The sequence below is a fragment of the Phaethon aethereus genome, assembly GCF_964289735.1.
Source record: "Phaethon aethereus genome assembly, chromosome: W".
Taxonomy (NCBI): Eukaryota; Metazoa; Chordata; class Aves; order Phaethontiformes; family Phaethontidae; genus Phaethon; species Phaethon aethereus.
Window position 1 is genome coordinate 28,913,339 of NC_138581.1, and position 13,098 is coordinate 28,926,436.

The following is a 13,098-nucleotide window of genomic DNA, read 5'->3' on the forward strand; positions in this document are numbered from 1 at the left end:
TGTCATTGCCAAGCCACTTTCCATGATATCTGAAAAGTCCTGGCAGTCAGGTGAAGCCCCTGGAGACTGGAAAAAGGAAAACATTGCACCTATTTTTAAAAAGGGTAGCAAGGATGACCCTGGGAACTACTGACCTGTCAGCCTCACCTCCATGCCTGGGAAAATCATGGAACAGATTGTCCTAGAAGCTGTGCTAAGGCACATGGGGGGCAGGGAGGTGATCCGAGACAGCCAGCATGGCTTCACCAAGGACAAGTCTTGCCTGACCAACCAGGTGGCCTTCTGTGATGGAGTGACCACATCAGTGGACAAGGGCAGAGCTACCGACCTTGTCTATCCGGACTTCTGTGAGGCCTTTGACACTGTCCCCCACAACATCCTTCTCTCTAAATTGGGGAGATATGGATTTGATGGGTGGACTGTTGGGTGGATGAGGAATTGGTTGGATGGTCACATCCAGAGGGTAGTGGTCAACGGCTCAATGTCCAGATAGAGATCTGTGATGAGCGGTGTCCCTCAGGGGTCCATATTGGGACCAGTGCTGTTTAATATCTTCATCAATGACATAGTGGGATCAAGTGCACCCTCAGCACGTTTGCGGATGACACCAAGCTGAGTGGTGCAGTTGACACACCTGAGGGACAGGATGCCATCCAGAGGGACCTGGGCAAGCTTGAGGAATGAGCCTGTGTAAACCTCATGAAGTTCAACAAGGCCAAGTGTAGTCGTGCACTTGGGTCGGGGTAACCCCCGCTATCAGTGCAGGCTGGGGGAGGAAGGGATTGAAAGCAGCTGTACCTAGAAGGACTTGGGGGTACTGGTGGATGAAAAGCTGCATATGAGCCGGCAGTGTGTGCTCACAGCCCAGGCGGCCAACTGTATCCTGGGTTGCATCAAAAGAAGCGTGGTCATGTGGTCGAGGGAGGTGATTCTGCCCCCCTACTCCACTCAGGTGTGACCCCACCTGGAGTACTGTATCCAGCTCTGGAGCCCTCAGCACAGGAAAGACATGGATCTGTTGGAGCGGGTCCAGAGGAGGGCCACAGAATTATCAGAGGGATGGAACACCTCTCCTATGAGTACAGGCTGAGAGAGTTGGAGTTGTTCAGCCTGGAGAAGAGAAGGCTCTGGAGAGACCTGATTGCAGAATTTCAGTAATTAAAGGGGGCTTATAAGAAAGATGGGAACAGACTTTTTAGCAGGGCCTAAAATTTCAGTGAAGTGTATACCTGTCTTTAATTTATAATTGTGTAATGGAGGGCTTTTTTTGATATTTTCATAAAAAGATATTTCCGTCAAAAACTTTCAATACACTTCCTCTGTATTTATGCTTACGTTGTTACTGATTACGTAACATACTTTCCAACAGTGCAATCTACCCTGTCCTAAGTACTTTTGTAAAGGCTTATTTGGATGCCAGAAGGTTTTCTCCATCATATGCAGTTGTTAAAATATCAGACTGCTGAGAGAATAGGAATTTCTAAATTATAACTAAAAATGGAAGGTTTACAGGTATTGGATTTAAGCTCATTTAGTAATTCCCATCCATTCAGTTGGGGATATGCATTTCAGAGGGAGAGAGGAAGAAGGAGAGTAATACTTTAGCAGTAGGAAAGACTTTTATAATTAGAATAAAGCAAAGCCCACCTTCTGTGACTGATCTTTGTGGAAGTGTGTGTGGTTTTTCAGTCTCATTTGACCTGAAACAGTAAAGCATACAACAAATATGCACACACCAAATGCAAGAGAAGTAAGAAATAATAAGGATTCCTTTTGGACTTTCAACAGATATCCATTCTAAAGGAAGCTAGACATATGAGAGGCAAGTTCAAGGGGAAGATGACACTCTGAACTCCAGTGATGTATTACCTATGTCCACCAACAATTATGTAATACCATCAAATAATGCTAAGTTATTACCATTACATAATCAAATTAAGTCACCTTTCATCAAAACGTGTATTGATAAATATGTAGGGCTAATGACTATTACATGAAGATGTGGAAAGAGATGACATTAGTAACAAACAGTGCTGTGACTTTAGGGTGTCTTAATGGTTTCAGGAACAGGAAGGGTAGTAGAGATACCAGCCAAGCCTCTGCAGAAGGCAAGGGAGGAAGTCAAAGGAGTGGGACCCCATGGGGTCACAGGTCCTGCCAGCAAGCCTGCTCCAGTGTGGGCTCCCCTCTCTCCATGGGTCCACAGGTCCTGCCAGGATCCTGCTCCAGCACAGGCTTCCCACAGGGTCACAGCCTCCTTTGGGCACAACCACCTGCTCTGGCATGGGGTTCTCCACGGGCTGCAGGTGGATATCTGCTCCACCATGGAACTCCATGGGCTGCAGGGGGACAGCCTGCCTCACCATGTGCTTCACCAGGGACTGCAGGGGAATCTAAGCTCTGGTGCCTGAAGCATCTCCTCCCCCTCCTTCTTCACTGACCTTGGTCCTGCTCCTGCGCCTTTAAGATTTCCTTCTTGAGGAATGCCCAGCCTTCCTGGACTCCTTTGCCCTTCAGGACTGCCTTCCAAGGAACTCTGTCAACCAGGCCCCTAAACAGGCCAAAGTCTGCCCTCCAGAAGTCCAAGCTAGCAATCCTACTGTCCCCACTCCCTACTTCTCCAAGAATCGAAATCTCTTGCTATACTCAAGGCGGCCTCCAACCATCACATCACCTACAAGTCCTTCTCTGTTTGAAACAAGTCCAGCAGGGTCCCTTCCCTGAAGACGAAACGCCATAATTCCGAACGCTGTCATCCCCCTTCCTTCTTCTTCCTGCAGCTTTATATGCTGAGCATAACGTCATATGGTATGGAATATTCCTTTGGCCAGCCTGGGTCAGCTGTCCCAGATGCGTCCCTTCCCAACTTCGTGCACACCCCCAGCCTACTCACTGTTGGGGTGGTGTAGAGAAGCAGAAAAGGCTTTGACTCTGTGTAAGCACTGCTCAACAATAACGAAAACATCTCTATATTATCAATACTGTTTTCAGCACAAATCCAAAACATAACCCCATGCTATCTACTATGAACAAAATTAACTCTATCTCAGCTGAAACCAGGACAGTATCTGATACAGAGACATAACTATCTTTTAAACCACTTAGATACTGTCTTTTGTTTATTTTTTAAAAACTCACTTACCAAGGTTGGCGCTTGTGATGTCTGTTAAGGGTTAAGCTTATCAGGGACTGGTATTTGTCAAGAACAGACTTACTAAAACAAAGAAAGTGATAACTGGAACTTCAAGGTTAGCCTTATCACAAAGCTGGCTAGAGCTTGTTAAAAACTGTTGAAATCAACAAGTAAGAAGAGAGCATGTATAAAGGACTAAAGTTCATCTAAAGGACAGAAGAGGAAGAGGAAGATAAGACCCCTGAAGAACGACCACCAGAGACAGATCTGAGCCTGCGCATTGATAACATAAACTGCTAACGCAAGCCTTTTGAACTACTCTGCCTCACTTATGCATATGTATGTTTTATGTTGTGTAATCATATGAATATGTATGCTTTTGTGTAATAAATATTTGCCTGTTTGCCAAAACGGTGTGCAAGTTAGGAGGAGCGATCCCCCTTGCACCTGGCGCCGTAATAAACATACCTGCTTTATAACTCTTTTGAGTTGCGAAGTTTGTTTCCGCACGTCATATCCACCCCTTAGTCCATATCATTTACATCATGCCCAGGTACTACATTATCCAATACAACCTCATTAACCACCACCCCCACCTGTCCTTTGATATAATACACAGATATCATTCCCTTAGTCTATGGACCACCCCTGTAAAATGTCTGTAAAATGTCCACGAAATGTCCACTGAGTTCATTTAGTCCATGACTTTGGGCTCCATCTCTTATGGTGGTCACTCAGGACAGGAGAGGTGGTGTGTTGTGTGGAGTTACTGGGCACCAAAGCCAGCTCAGGTCCGGTCACTGCTGCACTTGCACTGCTGCTTGTAAGGCTTGTCCTCCATTGGTTCAGGTGGTTCCTGCTGCTCTGACATGGGACTATCCACGGCCACAGACTCTTTGGGGTGTCCTGCTCTCGCGTGGACTCATCCACAGGTCACAGTCCCTTCGACTCGAGTTCACACTGGAGTTCCAGCCTGTCCAGTACAGCAGCACAGAAAAAAGCAGCAATGCCCTGGCCATCTGCCAGCCCAAGTGCATGGCCGTTGCCGTTATCAAAATGTTCCCAGGCACAGCAGAGTAAGATGATCAGCAGTACAGCAAGCAGCAAAAGCAAAAAAGCAGCCACTAATGAGCACTAGACTCTAATATGCAGTAAGGCAAGCAAGCCTCATGGCAAGCATGGGAGCCTGCCAATTAATACCTAAACAGTAATAACAGCTGTAAATTCGATCTAGCACATTCCAATGAAACCTGTTGTTATCTCAAACCCTTCAAGCCCCACGTTGGGTGCCAAAAAGAACTGTCCAAAAAGAACTAATCTCCCCAGGATGTGTATCCCTGTCTCCACTGCCTATGCATTTTATTTTTGTGTCTGATCAGCCTGTAGAGCTTGACACAGAGCCTAGTTAAGGATTACATTGAAGAGCTACATTTAAGGCAGTGGAGCTCAGCAAGAAATGAACATTTTATTAGTTAAAAAAACCAAAGAAACACCAACACCACCCCCCCCCCCAAACCAAAACATTTCACGCTTGCTTGAATCTAAAGCTGAGAGGGGAGAACTGTGTGTTAGAATTTATAACTTGGTCCTGTCTCCACACTTGGCACACAAAATAGCTTACCATCTAAAAATCTTGATCTTTTTTATAAAAATAAGTGATTTGAACTCAGAGTACTTTGGTGAAGTCATGGAGACTAGGATGAGAGAAGATATTACATTGTTTGTTACCTCTCATGCCAGCGCAAGGCTTGCATACATTTTTGTCTTGTTTTGTTTTGGTATACATATTGTCAGAATGTTAAGTTCCAAGCTTCCGAACCTCTGCTAAAGTTGTCCAGCTCTGCCTAAATTCATCCTTTTAGTTTTGTCATCAATCTGTTGCATTCTTGCATGTCACCTTGAGTACTTTGATTTTTCACACTGTAAATCCTGTAAGTGTTGATGAGTTTTCAGTGTTATTTCATGTTAAGATGACTACTTTTTGCTATCTTTTTGTTTTTTTATTTAAATGAATATTGTTGTGAGAGTCTTCTTTCTTCCTTCTAGTTTTGGGGTTTTTTTTGGAATAGAATGCACATCCCAGCTACCTCTTTCTGCCTATGTAGAACTAAATTGTTTTAATGCCCTAAATTAAGCTTTATGGGAAAAGGGCTCCCAATGCCTCTAAAGGCAATACTCCTTTTCCCTTTTTCATAACAGTGAAAAACCGATTAACCAATCTGCAGCCGTAACACTGAAAATTTGAAACTAATTAACGTTTTGAGTGTCCCTAGATCTTTCTGTTTTCCCCCTTCACAGTGTTTTGTTATTATTGAAATGGGGATAGTATTTCATTATCTCTTTAAGTTGAGGCACAGAGAAATTAAGTGATTCGTTCAAGACTGCAAGGCTACTGATGACCTTGAATTTCCTTGTTATCTCTTGTTACCATGAACTCATAACCTTAGAACAGGCCAATTTGTTTCGTATCAGCTACAACTTAATACAGAGATGTCAAAGCTTTATCTTCTAATAAAGTTCAAGAAATTGGAAGAGCAAGGAGAACAGTGCTAAGTATGAAATGACTGTAATACCTGAACAGACCTTATCTAATCACTAATTGTTTACCTGATAGAGGTAGTCTTGGTAACGTTCAGAGATCTGTTCAACAGGTAACCAGCGTCAGGAAGCTGTGCATATGAAGAAATGTTATTGCTTCTGTAGTGTGTTGACTTTCTGAATTGTGTCATATAATTGATAAAATCATAACTGGATAATATTACATGGTGAATTAGTCTTACAATGATACTATTTAAGCCTTTTGTAATGTGGAGTGACTGGGTTCTGTATCCCACAATATTTACTGTTTCCTTTGCTACATCCTAAAACTTTCAAGCTATCAGAGGTTGAATAGTGTCCTTTGATTATGGTGTCTTGGCCCCTGGGAGGCAATGGGGGGAAAAATCAGATCAAACACATCACATTCTAAAACAAGATTTTTGCTTCTAGACTTCTTATGCTTTGTCCCTTTGTTGTATTTTCTCTGTACTCTCACAGCTCTGTTTACGCAGTTCTACTAAAAAGATGAATGATGACAGAGTGGAAATTTAACTTTGTGAAGGACTTTGTCTTTTAAAATTTTACTTTTTATTATATTGGAGTAAAAGGGAAAAGTTTATTAATCTTTGGAGCATTTCAAAATAAACAATGTTGAGGTTTTATTTTTTTACCCTCTTTTTTATATTTCATCACACTAAAGCTTTGTCTTTTTAAATATTATATGTGTGTTAGCACAATCCCATGTTTCACTTAGAAAATGTTGAATGGCATGCTTCATGATTTTTTGGAACTGTTTCAAGATAAAATTCTGATAAAATTGACTACTTTAACAACCCATTTTTATTTTGATAGGCTGTCATATTCTATCAGCATGCTATTTCAAAACATTTCTGACCGGTTAATTTTAGCATGAATAATGAAGAACAACAAATCTTTTATCACAGAAGGAAAAGGGGGAAAGCCTTTGTCTTCACTAATTACACTAATTATGTTGGGAAAATAAGACCTGCATTGTCATATCATAGCAAAGGGAAAGGCTTTCCCTTAAACTTGATTTTTTTTAAGGACGATGCAGACAACTGTATGTCAACTGCAAAGTGCGAAGCTAAACTTTCTTGGTGAAATGTTACAATTCCATGTCTGTCTCTGATTTCTTCATTCCCTTTACACAAGCACTGTAGCCACCTAGGGTATCAGCGTGGATATGAGTTGCATTGACATCATTTTGAAGCTGGAAATGAGACCTCTGGTACTAAACTCAGCAGTGTGGGTTCTAAGGCACTGGGTTGGAAGCTGTTGTCAGTAGCGAGCTGGGGGTCCTGTGCGTTGGGCCTGAGGGGTGGTGTGGCAGATGTGCTCTTCAGTGGCTCATGCATTGGTGGAAGGTCACTGACCTTGTGTATTGGGTTTACATGACAAGGTTTTGGTAGTGGGGGGGCTACAGGGGTGGCTTCTGTGGGAAGCTGCTAGAAGCTTCCCTTATGTCCAATAGAGCCAATGCCAGCTGGCTCCAAGATGGACCTGCCGCTGGCCAAGGACGAGCCAATCAGCAACAGTGGTAGTGCCTCTATGATAACATATTTAAGAAGAGGGAAAAACTGCTGTGCAATAACTGTAGCTGAAGAGAGGAGTGAGACTATATGTGAGAGAAACAACTCTGCAGACACCAAGGTCAGTGAAGAAGGAGGGGGAGGAGGTGCCCCAGGTGCTGGAGAAGAGATTCCTCTGCAACCCCTGGTGAAGACCATGGTGAGGCAGGCTGTCCCCCTGCAGCCCATGGAGGCCTACAGTGGAGCAGATATGCACCTGCAGCCTGTGGAGGACCCCACATCGGAGCAGGTAGATACCCGAAGGAGGATGTGACCCTGTGGGAAGCCCATGCTGGAGCAGGCTCCTGGCAGAACCTGTGGAGAGAGGGGAACCCACGCTGAAGCAGGTTGCTGGCAGGACTTGTGACCCCGTGGGGGACCCACGCTGGAGCAGTCTATTCCTAAAGGACTGCACACCGTGGAAGAGACTCGGGCTGGAGCAGTTCGTGAAGAACTGCAGCCTGTGGGAAGGACCCACATTGGAGAAGTTTGTGGAGGACTGTCTCCCGTGGAAGGGACCCCACACTGGAGCAGGGGAAGAGTATGAGGAGTCCTCCCTCTGAAGAGGAAGGAGCAGCAGAGACAATCTGCGATGAACTGACCACAACCCCCATTCCCCATCCTCCTGCGCTGCTATGGGGGGAGGAAGTAGAGAAAATCAGGAACAAAGTTAAGCCTGGTGTTGTGGTTTAGACCGAGCCAGCAACTAAGCACCATGCAGATGCTCTCTCTCCTCCCGCTCCCCAGGTGGGATGGGGGAGAGAATCAGAAAAAAAATTGTGGGTTGACATAAAAACCAGAAGACGACCGGCCTGGTTGAACAGTGAACTTTTGCTGGGACTCAGGGAAAAGAGGAGAGTTTACCACTGTTGGAAGAAGGGGCAGGCAACTCAAGAAGAGTACAAGGATGTCATTAGGTCAAGCAGAGACAAAATTAGAAAGGCAAAAGCCCAGCTAGAACTCAATCTGGCCACAGTCGTAAAGGATAACAAAAAATGTTTTTACAAATATATTAACAACAAAAAGAACGCGAAGGAGAATCTTCATCCCTTACTGGATATGGCGGGTAACATTGTCACCAAGGATGAGGAAAAGGCTGAGGTACTTAATGCCTTCTTTGCCTCAGTCTTTAATAGCCAGTCCAGGTATCCTCAGGGTATTCAGCCCCCTGAGCTGGAAGACAGGGATGGAGAGCAGAATAAGCTCCCCATAAACCAGGAGGAAGCAGTCAAGGACCTGTTAAGCCACCTGGACACCCACAAGTCTATGGGGCCTGAGGGGATCCACCCAAGAGTACTGAGAGAGCTGGCGGAGGAGCTTGCCAAGCCACTCTCCAGCGTTTATCAGCAGTCCTGGTTAACAGGGGAGGCCCCAGACGACTGGAGGCTTGCCAATGTGACACTCATCTACAAGAAAGGCCGGAAGGAGGATCATGGGAACTACAGGCCTGTCAGCCTGACCTCCGTACCAGGGAAGATTATGGAGCGGTTCATCTTGAGGGTGCTCACGGGGTATGTGCAGGACGTGTTCATGAAAGGCAGGTCCTGCTTGCCGAACCTGATCTCCTTCTATGACCAGGTGACCTGCCTAGTGGATGAGGGGAAGGCTGTGGATGTTGTCTACCTGGACTTTAGTAAAGCCTTTGACAACGTCTCCCACAGCATTCTCCTGGAGAAACTGGCATCTTGTGGCTTAGACAGGTGTGCTCTTCACTGGGTGAGGAACTGGCTGGATGGCCGAGCACAGAGAGTAGTGGTGAATGGCGTTAGATCTGGCTGGCGGCCGGTCACAAGCGGTGTTCCCCAGGGCTCGGTTCTGGGGCTGGTCTTGTTTAATATCTTTATCGATGATCTGGATGAGGGGATCGAGTGCTCCCTCAGTAAGTTTGCAGATGACACCAAGTTGGGCGGGAGTGTTGATCTGCTCGAGGGCAGAAAGGCTCTGCAGAGGGATCTGGACAGGCTGGATCAGTGGGCTGAGGTCAACTGTATGAGGTTTAATAAGGCCAAGTGCAGGGTCCTGCACTTTGGCCGCAACAACCCCATGCAATGCTACAGACTTGGGGAGGAGTGGCTGGAGAGCTGCCCGGTGGAAAAGGACCTGGGGGTGCTGGTTGACAGCTGGCTGAACATGACCCAGCCGTGTGCCCAGGTGGCCAAGAAGGCCAACAGCATCCTGGCCTGTATCAGAAATAGTGGGGCCAGCAGGAGTAGGGAAGTGATCATGCCCCTGTACTTGGCACTGATGAGGCCGCACCTTGAATACTGTGTTCACTTTTGGGCCCCTCACTACAAGAAGGATGTTGATATGCTGGAGCGTGTCCAGAGAAGGGCAACGAAGCTGGTGAGGGGTCTGGAGAACAAGTCTTATGGGGAGCGGCTGAGGGAACTGGGGTTGTTCAGTCTGGAGAAGAGGAGGCTGAGGGGAGACCTTATCGCTCTCTACAACCCCCTGAAAGGGGGTTGTGCTGAGGTGAGTGTTGGTCTCTTCTCCCAAATAACTAGTGAGAGGACGAGAGGAAATGGCCTCAAGTTGTGCCAGGGAAGGTTTAGATTGGATATTAGGAAAAATTTCTTCACTGAGAGAGTGGTCAAACATTGGAACAGACTGCCCAGGGAAGTGGTGGAGTCACCATCACTGGAGGTGTTAAAAAAATGTGTAGATGTGGCACTTTGGGACATGGTTTAGTGGGCGTGGTGGTGTTGGGTTGATGGTTGGACTTGATGATCTTAAATGTCTTTTCCAACCTTAATGATTCTATGATTCTATGAAAGGAAGGGAGGAGTTGTGAAAAGTCCAGCATAGTCCCACAGTAACCTTATATGAATGAATATGCTTCATAAAGGGAAACATAGGCCTTATCCTTAAGAGCTCAAGTAAATGATGGTGAAGACTTGGTAATGCCTGTCAATAAACAACATAGCTTCCAAAGTGGTGCCTGCAATTTGTGACTTTCTGTGCCACAGAAACAGCTGATTTAAAAAACCCCAGGTATCTCAATGGAGGTTTCCCAAGGTAATTAAGCAGGCACTAAATGGCTGCTAAGGGGCCACCTCTCTCCCGATTTAGTGAGCTGAGTGAGGGACAGCCCAGCATCAGACCCAGTACAAGGAAAGCAGATGGAATGAATGGTCAGACAGGGGAAACAGGACCACTCCTTTGGCAGCAGCTATCCATTAAGTTGGAGCCTCTCTCACTATAAATATTGATAGTGCTGCTTATCCTCTGCAAACATAGGCTCAACAGACAGATTTTGCCTAATTTTGTAAACCAGCCTAATTTACTCACCTCTGCCATGTAGAACTGGACAAAAAAATTGCCTAAGGCAGATTAACACCATCTTCCAAAATATGTAAAAACAAAGTTGTTAGGAACAGATCTATGGCACACTGATAAACGCATACCTGACAATTAGATATATTTCTCTGAAAAAAAATGTTATTGATATGTTCAGCAACTGTAAATAACTAACCCCCAGTATCCAATTAAAAACATTGATTTCTGTAGTTGTCAAAGATAAAAAAGATACAACAGTTGAGAACCTTGTGCTGGTTTTGTCTGGGACAGAGTTAATTTTCTCCATAGTAGCTAATATGGGGTATAGCTATGTTTTGGATTTGTGCTGAAAACACTGCTGATAACACAGGGATGTTTTCGTTATTGCTGAGCAGTGATTACACAGAGTCAAGGCCTTTTCTGCTTCCCACACCACCCCACCAGCGAGTAGGCTGGGGGTGCACAAGAACTTGGGAGGGGACACAGCCAGGACAGCTGACCCAAAGTGGACAAAGGGATATTCCATACCATATGATGTCATGCTCAGTATATAAAGCTAGGGGAAGAAGAAGGAAGGGGGGGACGTTCAGAGTTATGGCGTTTTGTCTTCCCAAGTAACCGTTAAGTGTGATGGAGCCCTGCTTTCCTGGAGATGGTTGAACACCTGCCTGCCTATGGGGAATAGTGAATGAATTCCTTGTTTTGCTTTGCTTGCGTGTGCGGCTTTTGCTTTACCTTTTAAACTGTCTTTATCTTAACCCATGAGTTTTCTCACCGTTACCCTTCCGATTCTCTCCGTCATCCCACCGTGGGGGGGCATGAGCGAGCGGCTGTGTGCTGCTTAGTTGCCAGCTGGGGTTTAAACCACGACAGTCCTTTTTGGCGCCTAAGGTGGGGCTCGAAGGGTTCGAGATAATGAAAGATTTGATTGGAATGTGCTAGATCGAATTTATAGCTGTTATTGCTGTTTAGCTATTAATTGGCAGGCTCCCGTGCTTGCCATGGGGTTTGCTTGCCTTACTGCATACTAGAGTCTAGTGCTCGTTAGTGGCTGCTTTTTGCTTTCACTGCTTGCTGTACTGCTGATCATCTTCCTCTGCTGTGCCTGGGAACATTTTGACAACAGCAATGGCCATGCGCCTGGGCTGGCAGATGGCCAGGTCATCGCTGCTGTTTCTGTGCTGCTGTACTGCACAGGCTGGAACTCCAGTGTGAACTCAAGTCAAAGGGACTGCAGCCTGTGGATAAATCCAAGCCGGAGCAGGGGCAAGGGGAGGAGTTCATTGCAATGTTTAACTCTATGGTCTGGTCCAAAGGGGCTGGGGGCGGAGACTGTAATGGAAATAATCTTAATTGTAGAAAACCTCTTTTTTTTAAAAAGTGTTTTCTTAAAAAACTGTAAACTTAAAATTGTGTTCTTTAATGTTTAAAAGCAGATAATTCCGATGGACTGTATAAACATTACATATAGCATATAATCTTTCTATACCTTTTTAAGATGAAAATATTAATATCAGACTTGTTTTACTAGAGAAAACATATTGTTTAAAATAGACATTCAAAGACATCTGTAAAAAACAACAACTGTTAAACATTTGTAAGTTGGGGGGGGGTGTTGTTTTATTTTAATAACTTGGTAACATACGGAAAAGAAAATCCCAAACACACTACCTTCAGAGGGGAGGGCAGTTAAGTGGAACATTTTGTTATGCCACCACAGTATTCTGGTTTGGAGATTCCCAGACAACATACTCCTACAAGAGGAATACTGCTCCTTATACAGAGCCATATCCTTATTGTGAAATATGTTTATCTGATTCGTGTGATGAAGCGTAATCTTCTGTACTTTCATGGATTTCTCCTGCACCATAAAAAGGGGTATTTTACAGGAGAAAGTTAAACTACTTTGCTGGTATATCAGCTCAAACCAGTTTGACCACTGACCGCATAGTATTGTGTAAAGAAAGTGCATGCATAAGGTTTGGGGTCATCCTGGGGGCACGCCGAGGAAGATTCGAGAAGAGACTAGCAGGAGAAGAGGGCATGCGCTGAAGAAGACACGCCTGTTCATTAATATGTATTAGAAGACACGCCTATTCATGAATATGTATTAGCGAACAGGATCACGCTGAGGAAGATTCGAGAAGATTCTAGAAGGAGAAGAGGGCATGCGCCGAAGAAGACACGCCTATTCATGAATATGTATTAATGGACAGGATATAAACCAGGAACAGGAACTGAACCGCGTGCGTCTTGGTGGAGCAGACTCCCGGCGCACCCAGCGCTGTTTGCTTGCCTCTATTCGCTTAATAAATTGTAAATTTGAATTGGAATCCTGTTTGGGACTAAATCATTTATCACAATTGGGGGCTCGTCCGGGATGGTCTTGGTTCCTGAATTCTGACTTGATCTAGGAGGGGCGCCCCATCTTTTGGTGGCTCCTGATCGGGTCGGGTCGGGTCGGGTCGGGACTAACGCCATCCTGAACCTGAATAGGGGCAAGCAAAGAATTTGATTTTTTATGAGCTCCCTTGCCGGCTGCAGCAGTTTATTTTGCCCGTA